The 14,900-nt window shown below is 34.6% G+C and overlaps 1 protein-coding gene across 3 annotated transcripts in view; it reads right to left on the reverse strand.

Annotated features, from left to right (window-relative positions):
• Positions 1 to 14,900, reverse strand: part of LOC141449979 (uncharacterized) — a 136,918-nt gene that overhangs the window by 102,192 nt on the left and 19,826 nt on the right. The gene's annotated exons all lie outside the window — the stretch shown is intronic.

The raw sequence follows: 14,900 nt of genomic DNA on the forward strand, positions 1-14,900 counted from the left end.
AGTTTATAATTTGGTTTTACAAAACGCCCTTACTTCTTTCGCGATCAGTACTTAAACAACAATTCCAATCTAATTCGAACAATAAGAATTCTCGTAAAATAGATTATTACGTAAAATGCTCCTTATAAAAGTGATTACACCTTGTAAAAGTAAGTACAAAATGTTCACAGTTGGCTTAAATTAGTTGACGATGGTTTTAGGAGAACATTTCAAAAACGATTCCATTATGAATCAGATGTTCACGATCTTTTATTTTAAATTTGAATTAAACTTCTTTTCTTTTTTTAAATATTAATTTACAAGCCAAATATTAGTTAATAATGACACAAATTGTGCATTGATTTCTGTAAAATACGGCTCCAAAATCGAATGTGATGAGTGGAGAGGATTAGCTAATGCAAGAACTCTTTGAACATTATACTGAGGAGCTAAAAATAACAGGTAGCGGAGAAAACGCCGTCAAAACACAGTGGAGGATTGTGGGATAGCTGGCTATAGATAGGTCTTCAGCTATAGGATTACGATTATGACCGGGGGGAAAAAAATTAAGGAACTGAGGATAGGTTTAGATCTAATACAACATCAAGATGGATTTAAAGGAAATTGTCAGCATGTTAAATTTGAGGTAATAGATAAGGCGAAGGAAAGTAGATTGAAAGTATTGGATAATACTGCAACAATACAAACTTTGAGCAATATTTCTGAGGCGCCACGGTAGCCGAGCGGGTTAAGAGGCGAGACCTGCAAAGCTAAATATGTATTGTGGTACTGGGTTCGATTCCCGGTCTTGGCACTGGATTTTATTTAATGGTTAAATGAGAAATAGTAAAGTACGTTTGCTCGTCGCCTCCGTCCACAACACCTAGTACATGGTAGTTGAACGTTAAGCCCCGCCTGAAAAAATAGGCGATTACTTTTTTACTACAAACTTTGAGTTTGGCTCCGATGACAAGAAAGATTCCGAGAGAAGTCTGGATATTATTAATTTGTTTTATTTTTTACGTTCCTGGTTTAATTTCCTTTCGATCATCTGATCCGAAACTTGAATAAGCACTTAAGTAATATTAAATTTAGAATGCTCTAGCGGAAACATTTTTTCTTTTTCAGGATGTAGTTTGATTAAGCATTACATTGCCAGATAGTTTATTTTTACAAATAGAATAAATTGTTAAAAGACATTTGCAGACGTTAAATCTAAGCTTCACGGGCTGCTATCTTATAAACCACAAAAAGGCAACACAGAATATTTAAAAAAAAATAAACATCCGAAAAGTTAATAGCTTCATAATCTGATGATAAAGAAATAAATGAAAACCAGAAGGAGGAATAAATATAATAAATCTTTCCAACTAGGTTCTTAACTTTCGCTCCAAATTAGTTTGTAAATTCTAGTTCACAAGTTTATCGTCATTAATTTATAAAATCATTTTTTAATTTTAAAAAGAGAGAGAATAAATTGTTTTTAAACATGTTTAATCAAATTAAATTATAAGCCCTAGCTTACTTACATCCAAAAGAAGTTTTCATTCTGTGTTATTCATTACTTAATAAAGAGATATTTTTTTTAATGAAATTTTTATTCAGGTCATATTTAGTATGCAATAATAATAACTGACAATTTATTCGGCTCGCTGTTTAAAATAAATAAAATGGTAAAACCTAATCTAGAGCCTTCTAATAACTTCAATCTTAATTATTATAAATGTACTTCCTTTATAAACGTCAACAGGATGGGGTCATGTTCCGGCGATATTTAGGTCAGCTGTGTCAATTAAACAAATTATAATCCTACTTTAATGGTGCTTGTAATAGTATATAAATCTGGTTCAAAATATTTCCTTCTTTTTTCTTTTTTAGTGCAATCCATTTATCTTACAGAATGTGGCAGGTTTTACTTCACCTGAGTTCACCTATTTTTATTTAAGCAAAGCTTACTCCTGTGGATCTTATAAACTCCATGTTCTTTGAGAAATGTGCAAACCAATTTAATTGGTTTCTAATTAGTTGTAAATACTCGTATGTATAATTAATATTCAACTTAAAACAGTTTTCCACACCAAGGAGTGTTCTGAAGTGGTTTCGTTTGCTATTGCTCTGTCGGTCAGTAATAGGTAGATCACGCTCTTGGGTTTGTCTGGAGTATATTGCAGGCGGAACTTCAGGAAAGGAACCCCGAAGGTATTTTTGCTTTTCAGGGAAGAAGAATGTTAAGTTTGGATTGGGTGCACCTATTTCGTGGTTCTAGTTTGAAGAAGAAACGGTCTTTATATACGCTTTTCCTTGAGCTGAAACAAACTTCTAAGCTAGAAGAAATAAAGGGGGGCACGTTATAGCAGCACTACAAACTTGGGAAGAATCTCCTCCTAAGCCATGAAATCTTCTCTGGATGGAAATTGATATTTATTGCGGTTTTTAAAAGAAATAAATGTATCAGAACAGAAACTAGAACACATCTTATCTTATATTCACTGATGATTGCACATGTCCTGCCGAAATCTACCAACTAAGCTTGCCAGTGATGTACAACTATTTGTTAAAAAGGATTTAAGAAAGAAAGGTGTCGAATCTTTCAAACTGTGACAGCCCCACACACAACGAACATCCTCCAGAGGTACGTGAAAGTGTTCCTCTACTCTGCGCATCCCTATTTCCTCCTACACGATGGCTTGGCTCAGTGGGAGATTTATTGAAGACGATAACTTGAGAGTAAGAAGGGGACAAACTAACTTCTCCTCTTCAGAGAACCCATCCTGGTGTGCGCCCTTAGTTCTTCATCTACTGGCACAAACTCATCCATTACTCTTTTTATTTCGAGTCCCAACCTTACCACAGCGTGATTCTGTCGTCTACTGTTCTGCTGCTGTCTTTTCTCTTATCAATTCCCACCGTTCTGTTGTACAACAAGTTCTGCTTGAACCTGTAACAGAAGGGTGACTTCAAGGCTCGTACTAAGTACATACACCGGCTAATTTCCTGTCTCTAGTGTGCACCCTGCTATGTTTAAGGACGGTGTATACTCTTACTACAGGAGAGATCCCCACTAGTGATAGCTGTATGTTACTCCTACATAAAGGAATTTCGTGTGAGGGTTGTAACCATAACAAACAGGAAAGAGAAAGAATACCGGATATGGAGTTTTCTTTTAATATTACAGCCTGCCTTACTTCTGGTCTGTTAAAATGAAAAAGTGATATTACTACCTCAACTTCAACAACAGATTGAACCCAACAAACTGAACTGTTACTACGTAAGTAGAAAAGTAAAATCGCTTTACTCTCAATATTTATAAAAATTACACAGTATTTATCTGTATGTTATTACTCTCAAAAGAAGTCCTGCGAAACTACAGACATCTCTAGTTCGTACTCTCCATTATTATGGTCATATAGGTGTATAAAACATTTTTCTAGGGGTACCAACTTGTAATGCTAAAAGTACTGTTCTTAGTTTATGATCTATGTTATCCCCAACCTTCTTCTTCTCTCAGGCGCAACGGACCTCAAAGGACCAAAGCTTCCTCAACAAAATCTTTCACCTTTCCCTCCTAGACTGCTGCCACTGAACCTAGTATAATCCGTGTCTGTCTCATCACCCAAGCCATCGTAAACTCGGTCTTTCTCTTCGTCGGCCATCACTCAACTTTCCTATACCCTTTTTTTAGAGAGAGAGAGAGAGAGAGACAGAGAGAAATTTTTCGGCTCCGTTCGCTAAGATGACCCTGCTTACTTCAACGTCCTCTCTTTATAAAGGCAGCCGAATATAACTGACCGCAGAGGGTAAAGAATGATTAAACTAACTTTGGCCCTTAGGGAGTTTTTTAGAAGTTCCTCAAAAACGGCTCCAAACCCTCTCTTTAGACTCCGAATGCTTACTACTCAAAGATAGATTTATAAACTTTACTTTTAACCATTTCCCAACATAATTAATATTATACATTTACTTTAAAGCTTGGGCTATATTGCAGAAGTGTATATGAATTAAATACTACCAAAAAAGTATTGACATTTACTATTGTTAAATAAAGATAAATAGAACTAATTCTAGGACAGAATTAACTAGAAAATAAACTTAATGCCCACAAATGTACAATGGATGATTGTGCTCTAGCTAAGATTCTCTGTGGCCTTATTTAGAAAGTCTAGTCCCCCTCTCTCAAAAAGAAAGAAAAAAAGAGAGAATAAAAGAGATTATCAACAAAAAGTGGTTTTACAACTTAAATAACAGAATCTAAAGACTAAAGTCCTCTTACAGTGTGGGAATCAGTAACTATGTTTTAATAGTGACACTATCTTACTATTTTAGAAATTCTCAGTTGAATTATTATTTTTCTTCACATATTTCCATATACTTTAGGTATCTATCTTTATAGTTTTAATAATATAGTTTAAAAAAAAAACTAGATTAGATTTCAAGATGAACGAATTCTTGATGTCCGTTAGTTTATTGTTTGTTCTCAAATTTCCATTTCTTAGATTTTTTTGTTTTTCTGTAAACAAAACGACAAAACAAATGTTTAAATAGCTGATGTTATTTATCCAGAACTACAACTATTTGTAGTGTATCTTAAGGTGGCCATAAAAATTCTTTACTTTTCAAATAAAAAGTTTATTCTTTAAATAACATCCTAAACATGGCAAATAAATCTTCTAAAAGTGGTAACACAAACTTATTTTCTACTTTTGTTTATCGACCAAGTAGATTCTTTAGTTTCATTTAAATTTGAACAATAAATGTTCATGATAAGGATGTCCATTGGTGCTCCATTTTTAGGTGGAGAAGAAGAAACTGATCTGGGGCTTAAAGAGAAGCAATTTGATACTGAACTGGTCGCTGATAATGAATGGTCAGTGTCTTTCTGTTAAGTCACTATATTGTCTCTTCTTGAAGGGTAGAAGATCCGTTAGGTGACCTAGCGTCCTTATCTGCTAGGAGACTAATTTTGAAGAGATTCTGATAAAGGAAATCATAGCCGATACCTAATAACAGCAGAACGTCTGTTCGTGTAGGATTCTGTCCGCTACAGATGATTTCCCAACTTTTTCATACACTCATTTATGCCGGCCATGCTTTGATCATGATCCTGAATTTGGCCTTTACAATTCTGTTCACTGTCTTTACATGAACAAGAAAAGTCTGGTTGTTCAAAGGTGGTGGCTTCTTTTCACTTCATTGTTGTGAATACCTTATTGGCTAGGGTATGCAATGAAACTTCGTCCTTGTTTTAGATCTTATCTGGTTATCATAGTGATAAGTGATCTAGACATAATTTTAAAAAATTATATTTTAAAGGAAAGCATGACCCATCAACTCTATAAGAATTTGGAAAAAGAAGTATTATACCTAGATGAACAAGGACTCTAAAGTTTCCTTCACTGAATCGAAACTTAATATTGGCAGAAAACTAAAAAATACTTTATTTATTTTTGAACCAAAGAAACTAGAGAAAGGATAAAAACTCAACTTAAAAGTTTGTACTTATTACTTCCGCTTGCTGGGTAAAGAATGGTTTAACATTTGAGGGAACCATTTTTTTTAAAAAAACAAAAGCTTCTGGAGAGGTAAACAACTTTTCAACTTTTTGGTACTTTTAAACTAACTGAAAATGTTATATTTCCTTTTCCGCTTAACTGGACAGTTCTTCTAAGTTTAAAGCAAACAATTTACTTAAAGTTTGACAGGGATTTTTCTTGTTGAATGCATTAATCTGCAAAGCAGAGTTTACAAACAGCAAATTGCTAAGTTCAATGAAGTTATTAAGTTCGTATTTGTTACATTTTTAGGATGAGGATAATTAAACTTCAATAAGAGCGAATGGAGGTTTGAATCGACAATTGTAGGAAGACTGAAAGAACAAAACTTGATTGTGAGAACCAATGGACATTGAATTGTAGGGGATCTTCCAGGTCATTTTAGCAAGGTTCTAGAACGAAAAAAAGATTGATGGTATCTGATTAAGGATGGAATCCATTGATTATTGATTGGTTGTATTGCTACCGGTAAAAACGATTTATCTCGATTCATGAAGAGCATGTTAACTAAATGATAATGATAATTAATCAATCACAAATCTATTTTGGAAATCAATCAATCAAAATTTAAATTGACATTTTATATTTAATAATACAACTACATGAAAATGTGGATTGTGACAAATAGTTGTCACATTACCATTATTTTCTGCATTAAACACTCGATGAACTAATACAATGGGATGATGCCTTTCACACACACTCACACAATACAAATGATGATTGTTACATAGAGTTACCAAGAAACGTTCAAACGGACTTCCTGCTCTTGGTTGGTTTCGTTGTTGTGTATGGTTGTTGCTAGTTCGGTGGTCGTAGTAGTTTCCAGCACTAATCTTCTCTGGCTACCGCTACTAAACCATTACCCCGCCAGATCTTCTTTGCTATAGTCTATAACTATAGGGATGTCATTGTGACTTTGACAAAGTGGTCATGGATAAGGAAGCAATTCGTATTGTCATTTAACTCACAACTTGTATAACAGTCTACTAGTGGCTGTGTGGGAGTCAGTCATTGTTATATCTTGTCGTCTGAAATAATACGAGCTAGAAGCAGACTTTGTCGCTCTCGTTTACTTTCTTGTCGAATAATTACTAAATTTTAAATTATACTTATTAGATGGTTCTAAGGAGAAGGCAGCGGAAATTGGATTTATTGCGGAAGCCATGATTAATATAGTGTTAAAATTACGATATTTTAATGTTAGGAGAGTTTGATTGACAGAAGTTTACCTTTCTCGATATCAAAAGGTGGAGTTTAAGAGTGCAAGTACCAACTATCTAGCCTGTCTTAAGAGATAAGACATTATAATACTCTTGAAATGTAGTGAATATCAAAGAGAATGACACTAAGATTGAGTTCGAAACCGTTGGCCAGGTAAATAAACCATCTGGAAGCTAATCCTCACAGGACGTTTTTATGAATGAAATATTTACTTCCTTCCTTGTTAAGGTCAGACTATATTACAGTAAAGTTTCTGCTTATGTAGAATTCGTCTTAGTTATTCACTCAAAGGAACTTAATTGTTTTCTCATTTTGTAGAACGATTTCAACAAATCGAGGAAGCAATTTCGAACGATTTTCTTTGAACGAGTTCAAACTGGAACTAAGCGCTGATAAACTTGGAAAAATTAATGCTATTAGGAACACCAGTATTGAAGAGCATTGGGTAAATTTGGTTCTGTACTGGAGAGTTTAAGCTCGAAGAGAACCCTAATGATCGGTTGCTCAGCGTTAAACGAAGATGATACTCGTAGGAAACGACGTGAAAGCTGGGAAAACATCTTAAACGGTTCAATGGATCGCCATACAGCTTTTGTGAGCGGTCTGAATTGCACAGAAAATTTGTGGAGGGAAAAGAACAAATTCGAAAATTGGGTGCCTTATTTTTTGGGAACGAAAAACAAAAAATGATTGTTGGAGATTGGTTCTTCTCACCATTTGCGCAGCAAAATATGTACAACCTATTTGGATCGAGTCATGATTTGTGGTGATAAATTGGATCTTGTGAGAATCAATAGCTGAACAAGGCTGTGTCTCAAAAGCCGAAACTCATAAAATTTTACCATCGACAGCTAGCATCGATCAATGAAAGAAGTCCGATAGAATCGCATGGCTAATGCTTGCTTCAAAGTTCTGTCTTACCTTTCATATTCTTCAGAACCCTCGTCAACTAATTTAAACACCATTTATGAGGAACTGGATAGCATTGTTAATGGTAGAACCTAAATTTAAAGAGGAGAACCAAGCAAATACAGCACTTGTCGAATTTCTTGAATCCTGGAGGACGTATTTTTTACAGTGATGGAATAAACCGAATGGTTTCCTAATGGATACGTAGTGCAACTGCTATCTGGTGCGATTTAATTGAACGAGCGTGAGTATTTAAGAATTTTAAAAGAAACAGTTCAGAGGCCACGAACTTCCAATGTAAAGTGCGAATTTCAGTCACTCATTTAATACTTGTTAATGTTATAGAGCGATTGGACTCGTGTATTAACACCCAAAATGACAATTTTTAGGACATTTTATTTGTTTAGAACTCATTTTTAAGTTCTTCTCAAATCATCTTCACCCAAGCTTGTCAGCTGCTGCGCCATGGTCATTAGCAGCGCCTCTACTGAGTTTCCTCCAAATTTATGCGCATCTAAGAAGCTGACTAGAAATATCCTAGAGGAATAATTTGTTTTTGCAAAGATGTTTTAATGTTTTTATAACAAGAGTGATCTACGTACCATAACAATGTTGTTACTGTTAGAATTACAAAATAAAGTGATTTTTACCTCGTACACATGTTCATAATACTAAGAGTTCTCAGATGGGATGAGTCATTGCTTTTGTCTCTTTCTCTCTTCTCTAAAGGGGAATTTTCCTCCTTAATCCAGTGAACAGAAAGTAAAGCAAATCATGTTCTAAGGGGTCAGCCCAACAGTCTGTCTGGTTTTACCCTGTTTATTTTCTACTTCTTCCCTCGTCCACCAACCTATGAGAGTATTGGCGGAAACAATCGCTCTCTTAAGACTAGGGGAAGGTATTTTTGGTGATCCCTATCTCTTGCTTTCTTTCTTTCCACTGCTGTCGGCTTAGTCGGGAGGGAGTCCACATCCAGGCGGTGGAGTCTCAGTGTGAAAGCATGATAAAATTGTACACACTGCGAGATAAGAAGATGAGAATTGAAGAAGGGGGAAATGGAACTCTCTTTGAGCGAGTTTGAGTTAGTGTGTGTATGTTAGAATCGAAAGAGAGAGAGAACATACAGTTTGCAAAAGCAACCCAGAAGAGGAATGAAGTTATCTTGGGCTAAAATCTTTGGAGGTACAAGTTTGTATGTAGAAACTAAGTGTTCAGCCCTGTCCACTCGTACATCAGAGATAACACTGGGTGTCAGAAAGCGAAAAGAACTGTAAAGCCAAGAGATTCTAACGCAGGAGGGATGTGTCTCTCGAGTTTGGCTAGTTCTATAATACTTGTACACAGTGCTAAAATCGGACAGCAAATTGATATATTTTCTGTTATTACTTGACCATGTGCACGTTTGTATTGAAGGGGAATGTGTGTGTGTGTACGTGGTTGGTTTCAGGGTGGGAGAGTGAATGAAGAAGAAGTAGGGACAGACACTCCTAACATGAGGGGACCGTCCAAACTAGATTAGCTTTTCCCATAGTTTGGCAATATACTCGGGATCCCATCTAGTAAATACTAATATAATTTTGTATCTCAGTAAATATGTGTTTGTTATGACGCAAGTTTTTCTTTTTTGGGGGGAAAAATTTATTGTAGCATTAATTTTCTTTGAAATCTGATACGTAAAAATAAATGTTTTCTAGTTAAAATGTTTATAACAGTAAAACATTTTAGAGATGGTTACTGGCAGTTTATCGCTTTATTTGAGAAACTATAAAAGAGGATAGTGTTCAAATTTTCTAAATAAAGTTGACACCGGAAGTTTGGAGATCACTAAAAAGCGGATAATGCACAGCGCTTTCCCTGGTATTCAGTTCTTGCTAGTAGAAAAAGCAGCTTCATTACCATAATTTATCTTGTTCTCGAAAAGTAATAAGCAAAGAATCTAAAATTGGAAATACTTGATAAACTTTTGCATATTACGTGAATTGCTGAGCTCAAATTTGTTCTTAATTCCTGGGTTTTACAGCAAATATACAGGGTGGATGGTAGGGCTATGCTAAGACAAAAGAAATACGAAGGAGTTCAGCGGAGGAACAATAATTGTAGGTGTACCAAGACTGAGGACGAGAAAACGTTTCATGAGATCAAGCTTCAAGAGGCGGCAAAGCAAGTGAAAGGTTCACCCTAGTCGTCTAGCGATGAAGCGTCTAAAACATTTGAGTAAAACAATTGTTCATCGTCTTCTTGCAAATGATTTTTACCGAGCGTTTGTTATTTGTCTCACAGTGATTGGTTGTCTTTTGGCTGTCAATAATTCTATTTCCATGGCAGATACAAGAAAACCTCATTCATTACATAAATTTTTAGAGCTTCGCTCTAAGTTTTAAAGCCAATTAAGTGAAATAACTTTCAAATGAAACTAAGAGCTTTGCCATTTTACTGTTAGATCGGACGAAAAAAAAGCGTAAGCATGAGATAAGTTACGGTTGAAATGTTGAAATAATTGATAAAGTCAGGTGTACAGTGGAATTCGGACTTATTATCCTGTTAAGAACCGTGAAGATTGCAATAAGTACTTGTAAACAATTATGGGACGGATCTTGAGAGAAATATTCTTTTTTGGGAGGGATTCTAAAAACATCCGGTTAAGACCTATCGAAATACGAGGGTCGTTTGAAAAGTCCGTGCAAAGTCAGAGAGATAGCACCACTGGCGCGTATCGAGGTTATGTTCAGTTAGTAGCATCTCTTGGAAGAACACACACCAAGTTTCAGCCAGATCGGTCTATTTCTTTGTGTTTGGCATTCGTTTGAATCGAGGAAGTCGAGTGATTTTCAAAAAATGGACGAAAAAGAATTTCGTGTGTTGATTAAACACTACTTTATGAAAGGCAAAACGCCTCAGGAGACTAAAGAGAAGCTTGATAAACATTATGGTGACTCTGCACCTTCGATTAGAACAGTTTATAAGTGGTTTCAAAATTTTCGGAGTGGCCATATGGGCACAAGTGACGCTGAACGTTCTGGACGCCCTGTCCAGAAGGTCGTTCCTTCGGCCGGAAAGATTATGGCGACTGTCTTTTGGGATTCGCAAGGAATAATCCTCATCGACTATTTGGAAAAGGGTAAAACTATTACAGGTGCATATTATTCATCGTTATTGGACCGTTTGAAAACCGAGCTGCAAGAAAAACGCCCACGATTGGCCCACAAAAAAGTCCTTTTCCATCACGACAACGCACCAGCTCACACCTCAGCAGTTGTGGTCGCAAAATTAATGGAAATAGGGTTCCAACTCGTTTCACATCCCCCCTATTCTCCAGACTTGGCTCCCTCGGACTACTATTTGTACCCCAATATGAAGAAATGGCTGGTGGGAAAAAGATTTTATTCAAACGAGGAGGTGATTGCAGAAACGAATGGCTATTTTTCAGACTTGGATAAATCCTATTATTCGGAAGGGATCAACAAACTAGAGCAGCGTTGGACGAAGTGTATAAGCCTAAAAGGAGACTATGTTGAAAAATAAAAAAGGTTTACCCCCAAAAATTAAGTACTTTTTATTTTTGCACGGACTTTTCAAACGACCCTCGTAAGTGAAGAAACTGGTTTACATTTTATACTCGGGATGTCAGTATTTGGGCATATTTAAACCATTTTCAATGAAAGAAATACTGAGGAAAGTGCTGAGGTAACTGAAGCTTCCGATTTCAGGTTAACTGGTACTAATTTTGAAAGGTGTACAAAATAGAAAGAGACGTCTTGAAAGGGCACTGAATAAAATCTTTTCACAAAAGTGGCATGAAATGAAGAAGATATCACCAGAAAAAAATAGCAAAATAATATTAATTAAAACACATGTATAAACACACGCTTATTTTGCATCTTTTTATACTTTCATTTGATGTGCAAAAGCAAGAGTCAATCATGTTCTAAAATTGAAATCCGGAAATGATATTTTCCCAATGTCATATATCTTGGTAAAACATACGTCTTAAATATACTTAAAAGAAATGGTGCACATTTCTATTCACAATTCTAATTATTACAGCTTACGTATTAAGTTGTTGATTTCAATATCATAGATGTTCAATATCATGTAACACAACACATTTCATAATCACAACTTCCTCTTAAAGGAAGTTGGGAAGTATACATGTAAACTTCTATTCTGCTGATATTTTACTTGATTACAATCAGAGGAATAAAAAAAAACCTATCTTATTACTTAAATCACATCCAAAACCAATAAGCAGCTAGCATTTAGAATGGCGCACTCAAAAGAATCATATAAGGCTAGATTGAGCCAGTAATCGAGAATCAAACAGTACTTTACCACCAAAATACTGTAACTATACCATATTTATTAGTCTCAAAGAGTTAGGAACAAAAATGCCTAACAAAAAGAATGTAGCTGCAGTCGGACACGTCTAAAGTAAAATTAAAAGTGACTAGCTTTAATATTTCATTGTCTATGAAATGGGTTAAGGAGAAAACGATAGAGTAGATTTTTCAAGGAAATTATGTACCGTAGTTTTTCTGTTTGAGCGATTCTGATCGCTTACTAACTGCGTAACTACGTGGGAGTTCCTAAAAGTAGTAGGAGTTTTCCGCTTTCTAATCGTTAAGTAGTTTAAGAGTCTGCTTAACTGTTTTCTGAAAAACCATGTTTTCGAATTCGGAAACTCTTCAAACGAATGTTACCGATTAAAACACATTTTTGAAATTTTAACGCAATCACAACACGTATCAGTAACAAAAGAAAAGTAACAATTACTATTTTATAAAGAATGAAACACGTAAGGACGGAAGTTAAATAAAAGTTTAAAAAATAAAATAAAGGAAAAAGTGGCGTACTGTTAGTAAAAACAAAATAATATTAGACAAAAGTTACAAAAATGTAATAAGCAATTGTACTTCAAGTAAGAACTTGCACCAGATATCGCGGACGGATATCCTCTCTCTAAATTTCTCTCTCTCTCTCTCTCTTACTATATCATAAACATACATATATATATACAAATATATATTTAGTGTGTGTAATAGAAGTAGCATTATAGCGCTAATTCAACTTGTTGCGAAAATAACGTGCCCACACTTCCCTTGCCAGTCAGTCAGTCGGGGCAAATAAAGCCTTCTAGATAACTAGACACAATCGTAAAGTTAAGAAAAAACGTGACTATAATAATTAAAATACTTTTATTAAAATAAAACTGAGGCGTGACTATAATAAATTTTCAACTTTTACAGTACGTATACATTTCTATCTGGCGATCAAAAAAGAGAATCTATTTCACGAATTAACTCTCTAAAAAGGAATATAAAGCCTTATACTCTTCTGTAAGAGGATGTTTTTGCGTATATGTCATATTTTTGTAATTGATTTCTTTACCGGAAATGCTTTAAGTGAAAAAAAAAATCTCAAAACCGGAAAGTAGATAAAACTAGGTACTCCGCTTTGGTTTCCGTTCCAAGCTTTTCAGATGCAACTCGAAAAAATTTATAAGAATAAACTTTAATTTTATGTAAATTGACAGATTAGTCGCTAAAAACAATGCTTAAGTTCTTCGTCGACCTAAAGATAGAATGAACAACAAACAGTAAGAGAAACCGTTAAACTACACCTTTCTTCTTTGTGTCCTTCTTCAAACTGACGAAAGATGATAAATAAAAACTTACCAACTAAAGTTTCATAATCACAGAGATAAGACAATAAACTGGAGAAGTTGGTACCCAATAATTTAAAACCAAAATGGTTCCATGGTTTTAAAGAAGAACAGTGAGATCAGAAATGCAGTTTTACATTTGAACAATCATTTAAAATGAAAAGATTTTGGATGTACTTCTATTTAATTCTGGCAGTAGAAGTGACCTGGCAGGTTCTTCAGGAATTTTAACGCCACTGCAGATGTCCAAGGCTAAATATAATAAATCACTTACAAAGACACTCCAACTATGCATAAATTACACACTCATAGCGCTAAGGAAGTTATAATTTGATTAACATAAATTTAAAATGAAAAGTTGTTATTATGCTAGTACCGTTTTTTTTTATTCCCCAGTGGATATTCATGGTGCTGTTGTTGGTTACACTCTCCACAAACATTCTCCTCCGAAGTCACACTTTTTTGTTCACTTGAAGGAACTTTTTGGTGCTTTAAAGACGTTTTCCTATTCCTTCGTCAGGATATCTCCGAGAAAAATCTTTTCTCAAGGAAAGAAAATTCTTGTAGGAACCACTTTTTTTAGTCATTTTCTCTAAATTCCAACACTAGTTTAATTTTTACTTATTTATTATCGCAAAATTATAAGCACCACAATGTTCAGTCTCCTAATACATGCGGAAAATAAATCAGTATTAATTAACAAGTTTTCCAGTTTGGTCGTGCACCATCAAAGGAAGTATTCTGGAACTCCTTTAATTTAAGCAAATTAAATATCGCTTGAAACTGAAGTACCTTTTCAGAAAAGCTGTACTACGGTTAAAATGATTTGTTTTCTAAAAGAGATTTTCTTTTAAGTTATACCTTACATTAAGTTATTAATGTTTTTATTGACATTAAAAATAACTTAAGAAGAGATTTCACGAAATATTAGGACAACTGTATGGAAAACCATCATAAAATCTTCAATAAGAGGTTAGAATTGCCAGAAATCTTTTTATCTTTTAGAATTATCTAAAACCCTGGGTATCTGGGCATCAACATATGATTCAGAAACTTCGTTTTACTAACAACTTCTAAAGTAAACTCTCCTAGAAGAGTTCACAGAGAGAGAGAGTTTGACGTAAAGTTTTCTATAGAATATCATTTCTGGTGGATTCTTTGAACTTAATGATTTATTCAAGGATTAATTCATTTAATTAAGAATTCTTAATGTTTAGAATATCTGCTCTTATTACTTTGTCAGACCAAGAAATACTAGGAAGATCACTAGAATGTTCACTGAAGATGTTTAAATGAAAACTAGGAGGAAGGAACTTTGTTAACTGAAAATTTACCGTTATCCCAATTAGATTAGTTTAAAATGAAAAATAGCGTGTTTCTTTTCCTTCTTTTAAGGCAAAAATAATAGTTACACAAGAGATTAGTATCTCTTTAGAAGAGTTTTCCACTATTAACAGACAATAAATGGAAAAATATCAGAGCAGAAATATCCACGTCATCGTTTGTTGCGTGATTGCAAAAACAGACCAAGAAGAATGAGAAGGTAGGTATGTAATTGCTGGTGAAGAGAGTTTTGAAGA

This window comes from Rhodnius prolixus, unplaced genomic scaffold (assembly GCF_049639745.1).
Source record: "Rhodnius prolixus isolate KJV_2025 unplaced genomic scaffold, Rpr scaffold_2, whole genome shotgun sequence".
Classification (NCBI taxonomy): domain Eukaryota; kingdom Metazoa; phylum Arthropoda; class Insecta; order Hemiptera; family Reduviidae; genus Rhodnius; species Rhodnius prolixus.